This window comes from Lemur catta, chromosome 12 (genome assembly GCF_020740605.2).
Source record: "Lemur catta isolate mLemCat1 chromosome 12, mLemCat1.pri, whole genome shotgun sequence".
NCBI classification, from domain to species: domain Eukaryota; kingdom Metazoa; phylum Chordata; class Mammalia; order Primates; family Lemuridae; genus Lemur; species Lemur catta.
The window spans coordinates 64,079,727-64,096,110 of record NC_059139.1 but is presented as its reverse complement, the minus strand read 5'-3'; the positions used below and the strand labels follow the sequence as shown (position 1 = coordinate 64,096,110).

General features: G+C 38.8%; 1 protein-coding gene across 4 annotated transcripts in view; it reads left to right on the top strand.

Annotated features, from left to right (window-relative positions):
- The window catches only part of MCTP1 (multiple C2 and transmembrane domain containing 1), a 488,669-nt gene that overhangs the window by 1,463 nt on the left and 470,822 nt on the right, over positions 1–16,384 (top strand). The gene's annotated exons all lie outside the window — the stretch shown is intronic.

The window sequence follows — 16,384 nt, the reverse complement described above, 5'->3', positions numbered from 1 at the left end:
ACCCGTAAGGCATCCCACTGAGCGGCGGTTTTTACTTTGTGTTTTGAAAAGGTGATCCTTTTTTCGTAAATGTTTATCAAATCATGGTAACGCTAGGAAATATTTTGTAAGTTCCATTCTGCCAGAGACCTAAAGAACTCTTTTCTCCCAATACATCTTAGTTTATTTACACTTTCTCATTATTTTGACTCTGATTAATTATGTTAGATGAATGATGCATACATTAAAATTTTAATTAGATTAAAAGCTGAATTACAAAGAAACATCAGGTCATGTTTTGAAGGGTAAGATATGGGAATAGATGGGTTTTCAGTAGAAAATTTTTGTAGTTTATTGACTATTGTAATGCCTGAAAGTTAGAACGTGAGTATGTTTTATTGCTTAATAAACCCAATTGCTTGTAGTATGCAAACACCTGATGTTCTAGAAAAAGTTTTCTCAAAAGAGTAGGTAGAGATAAAATTGACAAAAAGACTGAGTACATTTACCTTTCCTGTCATCTTGAAATTGAACTGGATAGAACCCTTGTTTTCATTTTCAAAAGTAAAGTGAAAAATGGTTTTAAAAGAATGTTTTTAATGCAGTATAGATCAATACTATATATTAAAGGAAATATTGTTGGTGTGTACATAATCCTAATATATAAGAAATTTTAGAGTTGGAGAACTGTTTACATTTTGTTTTTCTTAACTTTCATTATCAAGACTAGAACAACAAATAATAATTGAATTATTTTGGAAGGAATATATCATATTACTGTGAATGTTAACTTACTGAATCACTTTGCAGTCACTTCACTGAACCAAGCTCTTTTCAAAGCAAAAGTAGAGAATTCTGAGCTCTTTATATTCCTTTTTTGCCAAAAAGTTTTCAGAAACTATCAATTTTTATTTAAAAAAATACTAGTATGTTAGTATGAATTTTGTATACAAAAGACCTAAACTTACTCTGGAAAAGATACTAAAGTGACATTACTGTGTGTGCCTTTACTGTATGCTGGGTACTCTGTATATGGCCTTACATAGTTTAATCCTCCTAGCAGTCCTATGTGATGGAATTCTTCTTGTAATTTTATGGATTAGGAAACTAATGCTCAAAGAAGTTAAACAACCTTCTGGGTCATACAGTTAGTAAATGACAGAGAGAAGGCTTTGTGCTCAAGTCAGTCTCCAGAATCTTTTTTCTATTATTACAGCAGCTGCCTTTGGTAACTTTTGGAACTTATTCAGTTTTTGAGATGACTTTCTTCTCATTGATTAATACTTGAGACTTGCAAGTTTACATGCATTCCAAAGGTTTTTCCCCCATCCCTGCATACAATCAGTTCTATGATGGATTAGCTGTATTACTTTGTTCTGTGATGCATTGTTTGTTACATGTCTATTTTTATCACATTGACAAATGACATTATTAATCATAATCTATCATTCTAAAGAAGCTTTTCATTATGAAGAACCAGCATTTCAGTGTAAACATAAGAGGAATAAAAAAGCTAAATTATCTTTAAAAAAATAGGTGAAAAATGGGATATAGGCAGAAAGAATGATAAGCCCGGTGGGGCTTGCCTGATGCCGTAAGGTCCCAGGAAGAGACACTACTGTTGGTCCCTAGCATCTGCTGCTCATGGGGCCTTGCTCCTTGGGAAGTGGAGCATTTTCTCTGTTATGAGTCACAAAGACAGCTTTTATCATCAGCGCCCTCTCACCACTGTAGACGAGAGAAAGATTCCTTGGTCCTTTAGATACTTCTCTATCCAACTCAAAGGAGCCCAGCTCATCTCTGAATGGGGCAGAGGCAGAAATGGAATTGGACCCTGGAACTGGAAGAGGACTCACTAAGCTGTCCAGAAGTAGGCTTAGCTTTGCAGCACCTTCCACGCTGCCTGCATATCTCAGACAATCTCTCCTCGCTCCCTCATCACCTCATCTCCAGAGATACCTGGGCATGGGGAGGGAGCTCTTAGCACATGCAGATTTTGGTTTTATTCACAGTTCACAAGCACAGATGGTACACATGAAAGAAAAAGCAATAAAAGCATTTAATATAATCCTTCTTCAGACTGCTTAGAAAAAAAGAACTTTCTCTCAAGGCAGAAAGAAAAATTTTTGCAAAAATAGGCAAATTGTTTAATTTCTTTAGTGTTCTCTGCTTGATCCTGGCATCAGCCACGTTCTCCAACACATTCCCCACTTCTCCACCCCCTAGCTCAGCATGAGGCCCCAACAACATATGTGCACATATTCTGACACTGGGTGGAGATGTTAAGCAAAAGCAAAAAATCCGTTTGGACTGCCGAGGAAAGAGATTTGGGAGTCACTGATGTACGATGATTAAAAGTGAACAAACTGGACTACCTCCCATGCCCCTGCCAGCCCCCTCACTATTATGTTTTCTTTAGCCAAATATACCTTTGAAACATACGCTAACAGACTTAATAAGGCCTTGCTGTTGGGGCGTGTGCATTATTTAAAACGTTCTGCTTTGAGAATAAGAAGAAAAAGAAAAGAAACCCCTTTCTTCCCACTGATTCTAGTTCACGTGTTGGGCCATATTGTCGTACCAGATGCATTTCATTTTCTGCAACACAGTTGGGAAAGATGCTTTCTCAATTTGTGTGCATATCAAAAATATGCCAATTTTATGTATTCCGTCTTGATGAGTTACTAAAATTATATTTTGCTAGAATCAGAAAGTCAGTGTTTTAAGATAAAGAGAAATGAATATGTTGCATTTTTTGTGTTTTAACAAAAGCCTGTAGTGTTTATGGATGCTAAACTTTTATTGTTTTTTTCTCTTTTAAATTATTTTTTTAAAAATTGCTTTCACATAAGAGCAATATTTTTGAAAAGACGTGAGTAAATTAGTCAGTGTATGATAGAAATGTTTTGCAACATAGCTTGAGGACTATCCATTCATTGGAATAAAATTCCTAAAACACATCTGTAAGCCCTGACAAAAAGTGGAAGAATGTTTTCTAAAATTGTCTATATATGAAGTACAACTTGCTTTATTAATTACCTGAGCTTTTAAAGAAAGCCTATATATTTACAAATAGTCCAAAAATGAGATTTGGGTTAATTTTTGCTATCATTTTCCATGTGCTTTTAATATTACTTCAAGGAACATACCTTAATCTTGGGGAAGCCACAGATTTAAAAATATAATTCCTAATGTAAATAACTACAACCACTAAAAAAAAAAAATCTCAATCAATCCCCTAAAAGCACTATTAGTAGCTTCACATTGGTCTTGCTTCAGAAATAACCCCTTCCAAATTCAAAGTGAGAGAGGGTGGATGAGATCTTAGAATATTTTGGAGCAGGGTATAAAGTGCAACTTGATGTGGGATCACATTCTTGAAAAATACTGGGGTCATCAGTTTATTCCAAAGAAAGGGAGTAAATAGAGTAATTGGTTTACCTTGGTACAGAATGTTTCCTTTTAACCTTTAATTCTGATGGTAGCTATCTGGCAGATCTGAGTAGAGCTACAATCTTATATCAATAGTAGTGTTATCATTTAGATGTTATGAGAGACTGGCCTAAAACATAGCAAGTGCTCAATATACATTAGCAATTGCTGTTGTTACTATTGCACAATATGTTGAAGTTTTGCAAATGCCTCCATTACGATAAATCGTGGTTGAAAAAAAATTAACAGGGGGATTTTCCAGTCCTTTTCATTTAATTTAAGATATAAATTATTTTACTTGTAGTGGTAGGAAAAGTAACCCAACATTAACCAAGGTAATACTGGTGACATTACAGACTTCACACAGTAATGGAAAAAACCTTATAGCAAATAAATCAAATCTAATTTTAACAAGTATGTGTATATTATCATGGAAGAATGGATAAGCACTTTGAGGGAGAAAACAGGATTAGTAAATTCATAATAAAATGGGGCAAATATGTCCTCCTTCTTACTTTTGCCTCATTGTTTGAAAATAATGATTTCACTAAATAAAGGTTAGTAGTATATATTTGGTATCTAAAGGAAACATGTAGTGTGGTTTCTTTGCTCAATAGTGATTATTAAATCATTTTCCAACCCTAGATTAATGAGGCATAAATAGCATGTCTAGATAGCTTCATAAGCATTGACAAAACCTGCAGATTCAGAAGTTAGCTTAATATATTTTTTCTTCTTGATCCATATCTAGTTATAATATCATAGCAGACATCTCTTTAAGCAAAAATTAATTTTTTGAAATCACAAACTCTGTTTTTACTTTTTTTCTTTTTGCTGCTGGAAAACTTATGAAATATTACATATTTTTCTCTCTCAGTAAACCAAGTATCCTAAATAAAACTGTTTCTTGATAACTGAGGGTTATTATTTGCACATTGTTTTTTTTTTTTTTTGGTTTGTTTAATGTGAATGAAGTAGATATTAGCCTAGAAGTTGCTTTATATAAGCTTGGTTGCTTTCATAAAATTAGAGTATAAACCGTACCTATTTACAAGATGTATACCTTGCTGTAAAGTTAATTATTGAATCAAAGGTGAGGCACCCTTTCTCAAGTCATTTGTTCACTAGGCAAATAATCTTTACTGTCTTTGTGAATTTTGATTTGCCAAGACCACTGGAAATACCACCTATTTTTTTCTGCATCATTAACTTTATGTGCCATTTTAATATCCTTGTCACCATCAATCTTTTTTTCTAACTCACATTGCTTTTTATAAATCAGAAGTGGGAAGTGATTACTGTCCCCCCAAAATTCAAGATTTTATCCAAACATATTTTCCCCTCCAATATTATGAGTTTTTTATCATTATAAACTTTTTTTTCCAGCAGAATATCAGGATACAATTTCCCTAAGTCTCCAAATATTTGTATTTAACTTTAGTCTCAGTACAACATGAAAAACTATATTTTTAATATAATGAGATTTAAAAGCCCTGCATAATGCCTTCTTGAGAGGACAATTTCCCTGTGAAGTCTTTTTTGAGATATTTTATATCAGCCTTATTTCCCATTCTCTTGGGTCCTAGCCGATCTGGAAAATTACACGAGAAAATGGACAAGTGGACCTCTGTACATTTTAGGGTCATTGCATCCTCCTAATCTCACTGGTTTTATTTAGAGGGGCCTTTCAGTATGAGCAATCTGAACCTATTTTGCTTAAACCTGAGCTGCCTTCGCTCGCCTCACCAGCTCTGCTAGAGTGGCATTTGGCAAGCCTTAGTACAATCGACCTGTTAAATCAGTAAAACAGTTCAGGGAAAGACTACTCAATAAACCATTGCTGAATGAATGAAGGGATGAATGGATGTGCTAGAGCTGTTCAGAGATAAGATCCCTGGAAAAGCTTCAAAATCACTTTACATTTGTGTAATGACATTCTTGCCTTCTTGATTCCAAGTCCTTTTAAGCCTGGCAGGTATAGTTGACTTTCTCCTCTTCCTCCAGCTGGTGGCTCGGCTTTTCCCAGCCTAGACTTTACTTCTGGTTCTTGTCTTTGGTCATGACACCTACTAAATGGCTGCCAAATTGTGCTCACATGAAGGAGAGAGGAGAGAGTCCTATTTCTGAGGTGTCTGGCTCAGGGATGTATTTCTTGGGGCTGGCCTTGACTCTGAGTATCCATTTTCGCACCCTGTCTGGCCTCTGACATGGCACCACCACATCTGGCTTCCTGATTGCTGCCGACTTATCCTCACTCAGAATACCTGAGTCTTGAATTCTGCTTGGATCTTGGCTCGAGACACTCTCCTGCCTGCTTCACTGCTACCTGTCTTCAACTCATCTCCTTGACCTGCCTTTTGTGCTTAACACTGTTCTCCTGTATTCCATACCCATCATTTGAGAAATGTCTCTTATCTTCCCTCTTCTCCCAGCCATGACTCAGATACAAATCCCAATCTTGACCAAGAATTCTGTCCTCTTCCGCCTTGTCCATTCTGCTGCCTCTTAAGTACCAAGTGTGTGAAGTGGAGTGCAGACAGGTGGCCAGATGATATTCATGGTGACCTCCTGTCTCACGCTGAGCCTAGTTAAAAACACCAGAGCCTCCCTCCAAGAAATCTACATTACTGGTCAACTGTATTTGCTTCTAAAGGACATTTCTTCCCCTGGAGGACTAGACTCAGGCTGATTTTTCATTGAACACCATTCATTGTCTCTGTGTCCCTACTCTCTTCCCTCCTATTTTTAAACATCTCTCATGCCTACTCTTTAATATCCACACCTTCTTTCTTCATTCTGCCTATTTTCTTCTTTCTCCTTAATATTCTCTCCCACCCCCACGCTCTCTCTGCTTGCAAGACTTGATTTTTGTAACTAACCATTAAGCATCCAAAGATGTGCTGTCCCATTTGGCAACCTCTGGCCCCATTTGGCTATTGAACGCTGGAAATGTGGCTAGTTAGAATTGAGATGTGCCGTTAAGTGTAAAATGCACACTGGATTGTGAAGACTTAGTACAAAGAAAAGAATGTGGATTATCTCATTACTGAATTTATATTGATTGCATGTTGTGTCGATATTTTGGATATATTGGGTTAAGTAAAATATAATATTAAAGTTAATTTCACCTGCTAATTTTACAGGTAAAATGACATGTGGCTCACATTTGTAGTTCTATCAGTGCTAATCTAAAGCAGGGATTTCAAACTCCAAACTCCAGTGCCCACAAGGGCTACCAAAGTAAAGACAGGGAGGCAAGAGGGTTTGGTGGGGCCACGGTGACCCGGGGAGCCCATGCCCCCTGGAGGGAGCAGGTGCTTCTCAGCTCTAGGTGATTATTGCCACTCAGGAAAAAAACACATGTTGTCAGAGCTTCTGGATTCCTTAATAGAAGGCAATACCCCAGATTTTTGTGCGACACATCCAGATTCTTGAATTTTTGGCCAACTGTATATTTTTAAAAGCAAGGCTAAATCAAATATATCTCTGGACTGAATTTAGCTATCGGTTTGACTTCTGATTCAGAGAGCTCATATCTGATTTCCCCTCTCCTGTCCTCTCCCTTCCCCAAGTACTAGGCATATGTTATTGGGGACACAGTAGGTGTCAATATATTTTACAAAATAATGGGATGGGTTCACCAGCTAGGATAAATGAGTGGCAGGATGAAAGTCAGGATGCTGTGGGGTGGGGGGATGCAGAAAGAGGGGAGGCAGGGACAAGGGAGAGTGGCCAAGCAAGTTAGCTCTAAACAGGGGATAAAAGAAAGTGGGAGTGGGAGAAGGAGAACAATGTTGGTTGTGGGAAGGCTTGTTTTCCAAATGGAGATCACCTGAGTGGGTTGATGGAAAGGGAGAGGTTGAAGATAAAGGAGAAGGGGGAGAAGGGGTGGGTAAGGTCCCTCAGGACATAGGTTGGGGTGAGTCCCACAGACCAGGCGGAGGTGGTCTCCCTTAGCCTTAAGCCAGAAGAAGCACCCCCCTTCCATTGCAGAGGGAATGAGACAGCATGGAAGTGGATGCAGGGAAGTCTGTAGGTTTGGTGGCAACGATCTGAGGATGTTCCACCAGGTGACCTCTACTGTTTTGAAGTGTGATTAGGATTTGGACATAAGGACAAGGAGACAGTGAAAGAATATTGCCACAGGCACAGAGGTGAATCAGTGTCGTGTGTGTAAAAGAAACAGGGAGTCAGTAGTGGGACCGGAACCTAGGGTGTAGCAAGGGTGTAGAGGGAATAAAGGTGAAAATGCAGGTGTGGCCAGATGTGAGGGTTGAGGAGTGTCCTCTCAGGCACTGTAGGAACCCTGGAGGCAGTTGAACAGGGGAGTGATGGGTCAAGCTGGCAGAGGAGACAGAAGACCACATGGAGGCCGCCATAGTCTCAGTGAGAGCCTGGAGTCGGGCAGTGCCCTGACCTCGGTGCTGGGAAGACAGAAAGATTTGACAGAGCAGGGAGTTGGCTGAACCTCCAGGAAAAGAGAGAGTAGAAAGAGTTAATCACAGCGTGTTTTCCCCTTCACTTATGTCTCAGATTTTTCCTGGTTCTGTTCAGAAATGCTTTCATTGAAAAGTCTTTTTTTTGGTGGGGGGGAGGATGGGGCTGCAGTTGAGTCTTGAGCTTGCAATGTGTGAGAATGGTTGAGGGTGCCAGGATCATGAGTGCCACATTGTCACTTATTTACTGTAGTAGCTCCTAGTCTTTGAATTATTTTGGGTTCTTCAGAATAGAATAGTTCTCCTTATCTCTGCAGTGTCAGGCATTGAAAGTAGTATTAATAGAGCAAAAGAAAGGGTAAAAGATGTTTGTCAGTTTAAAAAATCAAAAACATCACATTGTATAGCGTAAATATACAAAATTTTTGTTTGTCAATTACATCTTAATAAAGCCAGGGGGCGGGGATAAAAAATGGAGTAAAATAAGAAAGAGTAAAGAGTAAAATAAGGAGAGAGGAGAAGGTGCAGCCCATGTCTGCTCTCAGCCAGAGACAGCGTGGCCCCTGTTGACTGAGGGGGTCAGTCCCTCAGGGCACGTGAGGCTTGGCAACAGCTCTGCAGTGACACAGAACTTGTCTCCAAAACCTATTCTGATCCCAAAAGATATTTTGAAAAACACTCAGACTTCTAATTTGGTATGGTGGAAATACTATTCAAAGGCAACTATAAAAATGCTGAATTCTTCTTTTATCAAAAGCAATTTTAGATTGCAAAGAAGAACAAGAGTCAAATATGGCTTATGTCCCTGTTACCTGAATTCTTATGGGGCCTGATGTCAGAGTGGCTAAATATTTGGAGAAATAGTTATAATGAAAGGGTTTGGGATCCAAGGGCACTGTTGGAAATTTTCATTCTTAATTAAGGCAGCATGCTGCAAACATGTTAAAATATGATTCTCTCTCAGATGCAAGGTCAATCTGTGCTTGGCAAATGGTCAACTTCTGCAAATTGCCAATAGATATTCTCTCAAAATAGAAATGATATTCTATCCAGAACCTTAAGCCATATTTGACTCTTGTTCTTCTATTGCAATCTAAAATTGCTTTTGATAAGAGAAGAATTCAGCATTTTTATAGTTGCCTTTGAATAGTATTTCCACCATACCAAATTAGAAGTCTGAGTGTTTTCTAAAATATCTTTTGGGATCGGAATAGATTTTGGAGACAAGTTCCGTGTCACTGCAGAGCTGTTTGCAAGCCTCCTGTGCCCCGAGAGACTGACCCCCTGAGTCAGCAGGGGCCAGGCTGTCTCTGGCTGAGAGCAGACATGGGCTGCACCTTCTCCTCCCTCCTTCTTTGCTTCGCCCTACTTTTGAAAGGAAGCTAGAGGTGAGGGGCAATGATGGGGTCTAGCTGTGACTGGGACCTTGCCTAGTTCTGCCTGGCCTGGCATACATGCCAGTTCAACTAAAAAAAAATTACTTGACCATTTGGGTCACTCCCCTAAGCCTCTCTCTGCTACCTTTGGCCCACTAGGTAGCAGTCATTTACTCCGTACTCAGGCTGGTGCTCTTGCAATTTCCTTGCTTCCTACGTGGGAAGCAGCGGAGTAAGACTGAAGGGACCAGGTAGAGACCGGAGGGAGACCTGCAGTTTGCAGAGCTTCCCAGGCCTTATGCTGTCTGCCTTTTCAAGGAAGATGCAGCTTTGTAAAGTGTTCTTGTACCAATTCCTCTCTGTCTGACATTTTCACTTTCTTTGACTTCTCCTTTTTTTCTCCTGTGCATTTGTCAGAAATGAGGAATAGCGATATGCTAGGAGAGGATCTTTGTGTATCTCAGATGACCAACCATGGTTAGTCTACTGAACTCTGTTGCAGGGCTGTCTGGGTGGTATGTTACTTAGGTCTTGGTTCTTTCTTCTTTGCCCTCCTGCTGCCTGCCTTTCAGCTATTTTGCTTTCCTTTCTTTGCTTGGAAAATGGGCAGGGAAAACAAAGAAATGACAGGTATTTTTTTTTATTAGCGGCTTTTGTAATTTTTTTCTTGGTGAAGTTTAAGTAATTGGCTCCTATGATGTTTGTGGCATTTTGTGTTGCTTTGACATATGCCTTACACATGCATTTGTGCACACACACACATGCACACAGTGTGCCTTTATCAGGTGTAGTTTATGCACATACTTGCTCTTTCACACATATTTTCCACTTGAGCCAAGATAACCAGAAGGACTCCAAAATTCTTTCACTTCTCAGTCTTTCACTTTGATACTACTAAATTTCAATGGTGATATAATCTTTACAGATGGTTTTCATTTATCTAATCTGAGTAGATGTACAAAAAGTAGCTCAGCCAAAGAGGGAAAAAAAAAAAAAAAACAATTAGAAGGCAGCGTTTGTGGTTTACTATGGCGGTATGTTTTACAAAGGAAAGGAAATGAGTAATCTTACGTTGCATTCAAACTGATGTATAAGGAGTGACTTTTCTTGGGCAGAATATTCATTCTCCTGTAAGCACACATCCGATTTACAGCCATCATGAAAGAGAGCTCATTGACTTATTCCCTTAATCCTTTCACACCCAGATGTCACAATAACTGATATCTATTATTAGTATTTTCAAGGATGGCCTGGTTTAACTCTTGCAAAATGATCTTTACAGATAAAAAATGGGGAGGCATTTTGGTGAGGTTCTTTATTGATGTTGTTCATTTTTTTCTAATTTGAGGAAAGGTAATACTTTTAGGAAAAGAAAGATATATTCTCATAATCACAGGAATCTCATTTTTTGAAATCACCTCAAAACAAGAGTTGGTGAATAACTGAATTAGGAACAAATGGATCTGGGACAGCAGAGCCTTCATTTGTGGTGACTGCTTAAAAAATGTTTTGTTTTCTGTTAATGTTGTCCTGCTAATGCCTCTCCATGGCTCTATTTGAAAAAAATTTTTACACAATTGTATTACTTTATCATCCTCTTAATTATATCTGGACTATATCCTGAGTGGTATATTTACAAATGCCCATTTCACTTTTAAAGCTATCTTATTTTTCTTTCTTTCTAGGCATATCACTCTAATGTGATTTTTAAGCAACTACACAAATTTTATTTGTACTTGTTGCTAGGAATTTGTTATGTGAACTGGCTTTACATTAAGTGGGCATGAACGTCTTTATAGTGGTAGCTATTGTGGTAGGGCTTGGTCTTTACTACCCTGCCTTTGAATTATAATAACTTTTGTTAAATCACAGTACACATTCCCCCTTCTAAAGCATTGACAGAAGGTGTGACATCCTGACTGAGCTCCTCCCAGCCCACCCTGAGCTGGGCTCTCTTTGCTCACCTGTGCCATCTCTCCTCTAGCCTGTGGCCAACTGACATGTGGGGCTTCTTACCTGGTGCCATTGTAAAATGACCCTTTGTAACTGACATTAATAACAGCTAAATATACATAACACTTATCTATTGGGCAGGGTTCTAAGTGCTATATATATATATATACACACACACTCATTTATTTACTACAACACTTAGGTTGATTGTCTTCCACATTTTCCAAATGAGGAAACTGAGCCACGGGAGAGTTATTCATTGTATGATTTGGATCTGTCTCTGTCACTAGAGTCTGTGCCTTTAAGCACCACAGAGCAGGCTGTCTGAAGTAGGCTGTGCCTGAGTAGCCCAGCTTAAGACAATATAATCCCAAGTGGAAGTTTGGAATGAAGTTTTAAACTCATCTTCCTGCCCATCTCAGTGGTGAGATCACAGCCCTTCCTTGCCATTATTTTCCACCATCTTTCTTATTTCTGAAGATTATCTTATAAAAAATAAATTTAATAAAAACAGATTTTGTATAGTGGTTAGAAGATTTTGGAATCAGACATAATCCACTACTTACAACTTACTTGTGCTAAGCCACCTAAGCTGTCTTTGGTTGCTAGAAAAAGATGTAGCTGGCAACTTTTAAATGACAGTTCTATTTAAGAAAAAAATTCTTCCTTACCAGGTACTGCAATAGATCATCATCATTTTTCTTGTTATCGATGTTATTATTAGGAACATCTTATAAATTATAAGACTCTTATGATTTTGCATTATCTGTATTCTACAGCCTCGTCTGGTTTCTGTCATTAATGCTTTCTTGTCCTATGAAAAGCATGGTATTAGGGAAATAAATGAAATAAATCTACCTGCTAGGTATTCTATGCACAGTATCTCAAATAAACTTTGTAGATTATATGCATTATCTCACTTAAACCTCACAGCAATTGTGACAGAAAAGCATTGTTGCATTTTATATATGGGAAATTCTTAGAGAGGCTCAATAACTCTTCTGCAGTCCTGGTTCTGTCCACAGTTAGTAAGTGGCAAAGCTGGGTATTAATGGACATCTGATTTCTGCCAAGACCATAATTTCCAGGGCCACTGATCCACCACTAGAGGCCACATCACTGCACCAGTGCTAGGTACATGATTGGTGCCCAAACCTGTGTTTCATGGTTGACTGTGGCTCTCCCTTGACACCAGCCTTGCTGATGGGTCTGAGTCTCACCACTGTTTTCTAGAGACAGCTGGAGGAAGGTGTCATCATTAGTTGCAGAAAAGTATCCAGTGAATGGGAGTCAGTTATTTTATTTATTTGCAGATTTTGCTCTAATAACTCATAAGTGAATATTTTTCAGGACTTTCTTCCTGTGAGTTCTGTACGTGTATCATGACTTCAGATCACATTGTTAGACTCCTCTGAAAAATAAAGCTGTACATTCTGTATTTAGTCCAGGAGTTATGATCTTCAAATAGGAAACCAAATTGTTTTCTGAGCATCTAGTTGTTTTTTAAAGATGTCTGTTTGGGGTGTATTCTTTTAATAAGAAGGCAAGATATGAGATAATGTCTTCTGAATTAGGCACAAATTCTAATGTTTGCTGGTAATAATAATACTAGTGCTCAAATATTAGTCTTGTGCCAGTCACTCTCTTAATTGCTTCCCACACATACTTCATTTAATCTTTGTGACAACTCTAAAGGGGCAGGAATTCTTAGCTTCATTTTATATATGAGTCATTGGAGGCTCAGAAAGGGTGAGGAAATTTCCCAAGTTCACACAGCTAGTAAGTGACAAAGCTGAGATCTTGTACCTAAGTGACTGGCTTCAAAACTCACGAGTCTAACTGCTGTGTTACACGGCTTCCTCCACATTGGAGAGCTGCTAGATCTGCGCATGAGTATTGCCATGTAGTTGTTTTCCAGATGTCTTGGAATGGGGAAAAGATTCAGTTAAAATGTTCTACATAGTGAACTAGCTCCCAGATATATATGTGTAGCTGGAAGATGTCCTTTTAATCCAATACCAATGATTTCCGTAATTCATCTCTCTCCCTTCCTCAAATATTTATGAAATATCTACACTGTGGTGAGCATGGTATCTTGTTAATACCTTGATAAAGAAGACAGACCAATTCCTGCTCACATAAAGCTTATGATCTAATAGAAGAAACTTCCATTATATTTTTAAAAATACACAAATCATTATCAATTACACTTGTGATAACTGAATCAGAGGAGTACATAGAACTATGGGAATGAATTGTAAGAAGTCCCAACCTAATCCTGAGAGAAGGGGAAGATCAGGGAAAGTTTCCCTGCAGAAGTGACACTTAGGATGGAATGCAATGGATGAGTAGGAGTTGGCGGGTTTCAGGGAGGAGGGGAAGTAAGGGATGTGGCAGATCGTTCTGGGCAGAAGAAACCACAGCAGAAGGCACTTGGAGAAAGATTGCCCGGGCAGCTGGGATTTGGTGATTAAGAGGGAAGCTGTGTGTGTGAGGGGGATGGGTCTGGGATTGTTTGAAGGGCCAGATTATGCAGAACCTTGTGGGTCGTGGGGAGATTTTGGGCTTTAGCAAGTACTGCAATAATCTTGAGAGCTCAGATGCTCAGCTATGAAGAGAAACATCTTCAGGAAACCTTATGTCTTTGGTCTGGGAATAGCTTTTCTTTGCTGCTGTGTGTGGAACCACATAGCACTCACAGAGTTGTTTTGTAAAAAGGGAAGTAGGTTGGGGCCACTTTTTCTTTTCTAGAATATGATATTTTTAAAATGTCTGTAAGAAATAGAAATACCTAGAGGTTGAAAATATATTTCCCCCTGGAAAAACAAGCCATTTAATTCTTCCTATTGCTTTTTTATTGAGTACTATTGTAAGGTAAATGAAGGCAAGAAAAGCAATCTAAGGTCCTATTATCAGTGCTCAGGGGAGAGATTCTGTAGACAGCACATTTCAGAGCCTACCTAGAGATGAAAATTAGATAAAGCCCAGTGATCCAGATGTTACAGTTTTACATTATGGAAAACATATTTTTCATGAGCTTCCAGCTTCTTTCCTGAAGTTAGGGTGGAGAAAAAATGAGGAACTTTGGAAAGCGATTCTATAAGGAGGTGTACATTTAAAAATCTGTACTGTTTGTTAATATAATCGTGGGGCAATTGGGAAGACTGCCTGTTGAACAAATCTAAAGCATGGTGAAGGAGATTTAAGTTTTATATTTTCCCAGATATAAAATCTAAGTTTTATATTTTCATGTACAGTCAATATTCATATTTATGAAACAGATTTGCAGCAGTGGTCCCAAGCAAGAAGGAAAACTTAAAGTGCGTAAAAGCTTATATTAATACAATGCTATAAGAAAAAAAAAAGGAAATGTAAAAATTTCTCATGGAAACTGTAGTATGTCAAACAATCAAACCTGAAGTGGCAACATAAGCCACCCTACCTGCTGCTCTGTGACAGATCAGGGTATGGATTCTAGCATGTCTAGCAAGTGTGAGTGATCAGAAATTATACCAATCTCTGCCCAAGTCAGGCCTGCCAATCTGCTTTGACCTCCCCAGCCAACTACAACAGTGACCAATACCCAGGCAACCTGGGCTGCTCTAAGCACCCAGGCACTGGAGTAGGAAATAGCATTTAGTAAAAATTCTCAATGACAGAAGCCATGCCCAAGTCAAAAGCGTAGCAAGAATTTACATCTTCTTTATCTGCTAAAATGGAAAAATGTGATATAGTCGTCTTTTTTTGTTTGTTCTTTATGTAGCATTTTATTGGAGTCATAACCAAGTAAACACTGTACTATTCCAACCATAAAGGGATTTAACAGTAATTCTAATTCTGTCTGGGCATTATAAACCCTTTTCAGAAACTAACAAAAGTGGCATTGTCATAAAGAAACACAAGTATACACAAAGCCAAAATTCTTTGAAGGGAATGACTTTCAAACCATGGATTCCAGAACCCTCAGTTAGTATCCTTGGGATAAAAGGAGAACTCAATGATAATGTTCATGAAAATAAGATGGGCCCATTAGCATTACAAAAGTTAAACTTTAGTTTCTGAATTTTCAACCACAATCTTGTGTATTTATTTATACTAGAATCTTGCAGGGTACATGGATTGATTCTTAGAAGGGAAAGATATGTAGATTGGCCTCATAAGAAGAGGTGCAGATGCACCCAGAAATAAAGAGGCAGCTGTGCTCTGCGAATTTACACTAGGGTACGAGTGGAAACCAAATTTGGTCACAATTGGAGTTTCTTGTTAATATGGGGTACTCTGTCCTTGAAGTTCCTTTTTTATACATTCTTATATTGAGTCTTTGGGTCTGAAACATTGAGAAGCAAGATTCCTTTACCAGAGAATATGATATCTAGTAGAAGCTCTCTCTGATTATCCTCCTCAGTGGTCAACAGTTGCTGACCATCAGCTACACATACAAGGAATCTAAAAACTGTTCTAGATTCTGGCGACCTAAGGCCCCTAACCTCCAGAAATTTTTTCTTTTGGATGGGAAGATGGTGGATATACATAAAAGATAAATGTCTCTACCAGGTAGTATAGACATCCCACTGTTCAGTAAATAAAACCACGGGAATTCCTTTTTCTCAGGAGATAAACACAGAGGCTTAATTAGCTCATTTGTAACAGCTGTAGGGATAGTCAGTCTGGTTTGCACCAGCAGAAATGTGAACAGACCTGGTCCTCTCAGCTCTCTCTGTTCATTTGCTCTCAATGATCTCATGGCCACCTTAGAAATAAATATGCTAGAAAACGTAGAAGCCCACAGTCTGAAATCCTTGTAAGAAAGAGCTTTGTTAGAGGGCAGTTCTCAAACTCAAGAGGAAGATAATTCAGAGGGATATGAATCTGTGCTTGTGTGCTCTGGGCCTTCACAAATGGAGGCACAAATAAATACTTCATTTAAAATAAACAAATCCACCACAGGCCTAACTCAGAGCTCCTTGCCTGGAAGCCTGGCTCTCTGCTTGGGACAGCGGCCTGTGAGAAGGCAGGTGCAGGGAGCTGGGGTGGGATGTGAGCACCTGCTGGAGAGGTGGTGGTTGGTGACCACAAGGCAGGAAACTGATCTGCTGCTGGGCTGGCCCCACAGGTCCTGCCAGCTGGACCATGCTGGGGAGCTAAAGAGGCGCACAGTGGCTCCCGATAGGATAATGGGAACATTTGAGGAGAAGTGGGTAGGAGTGG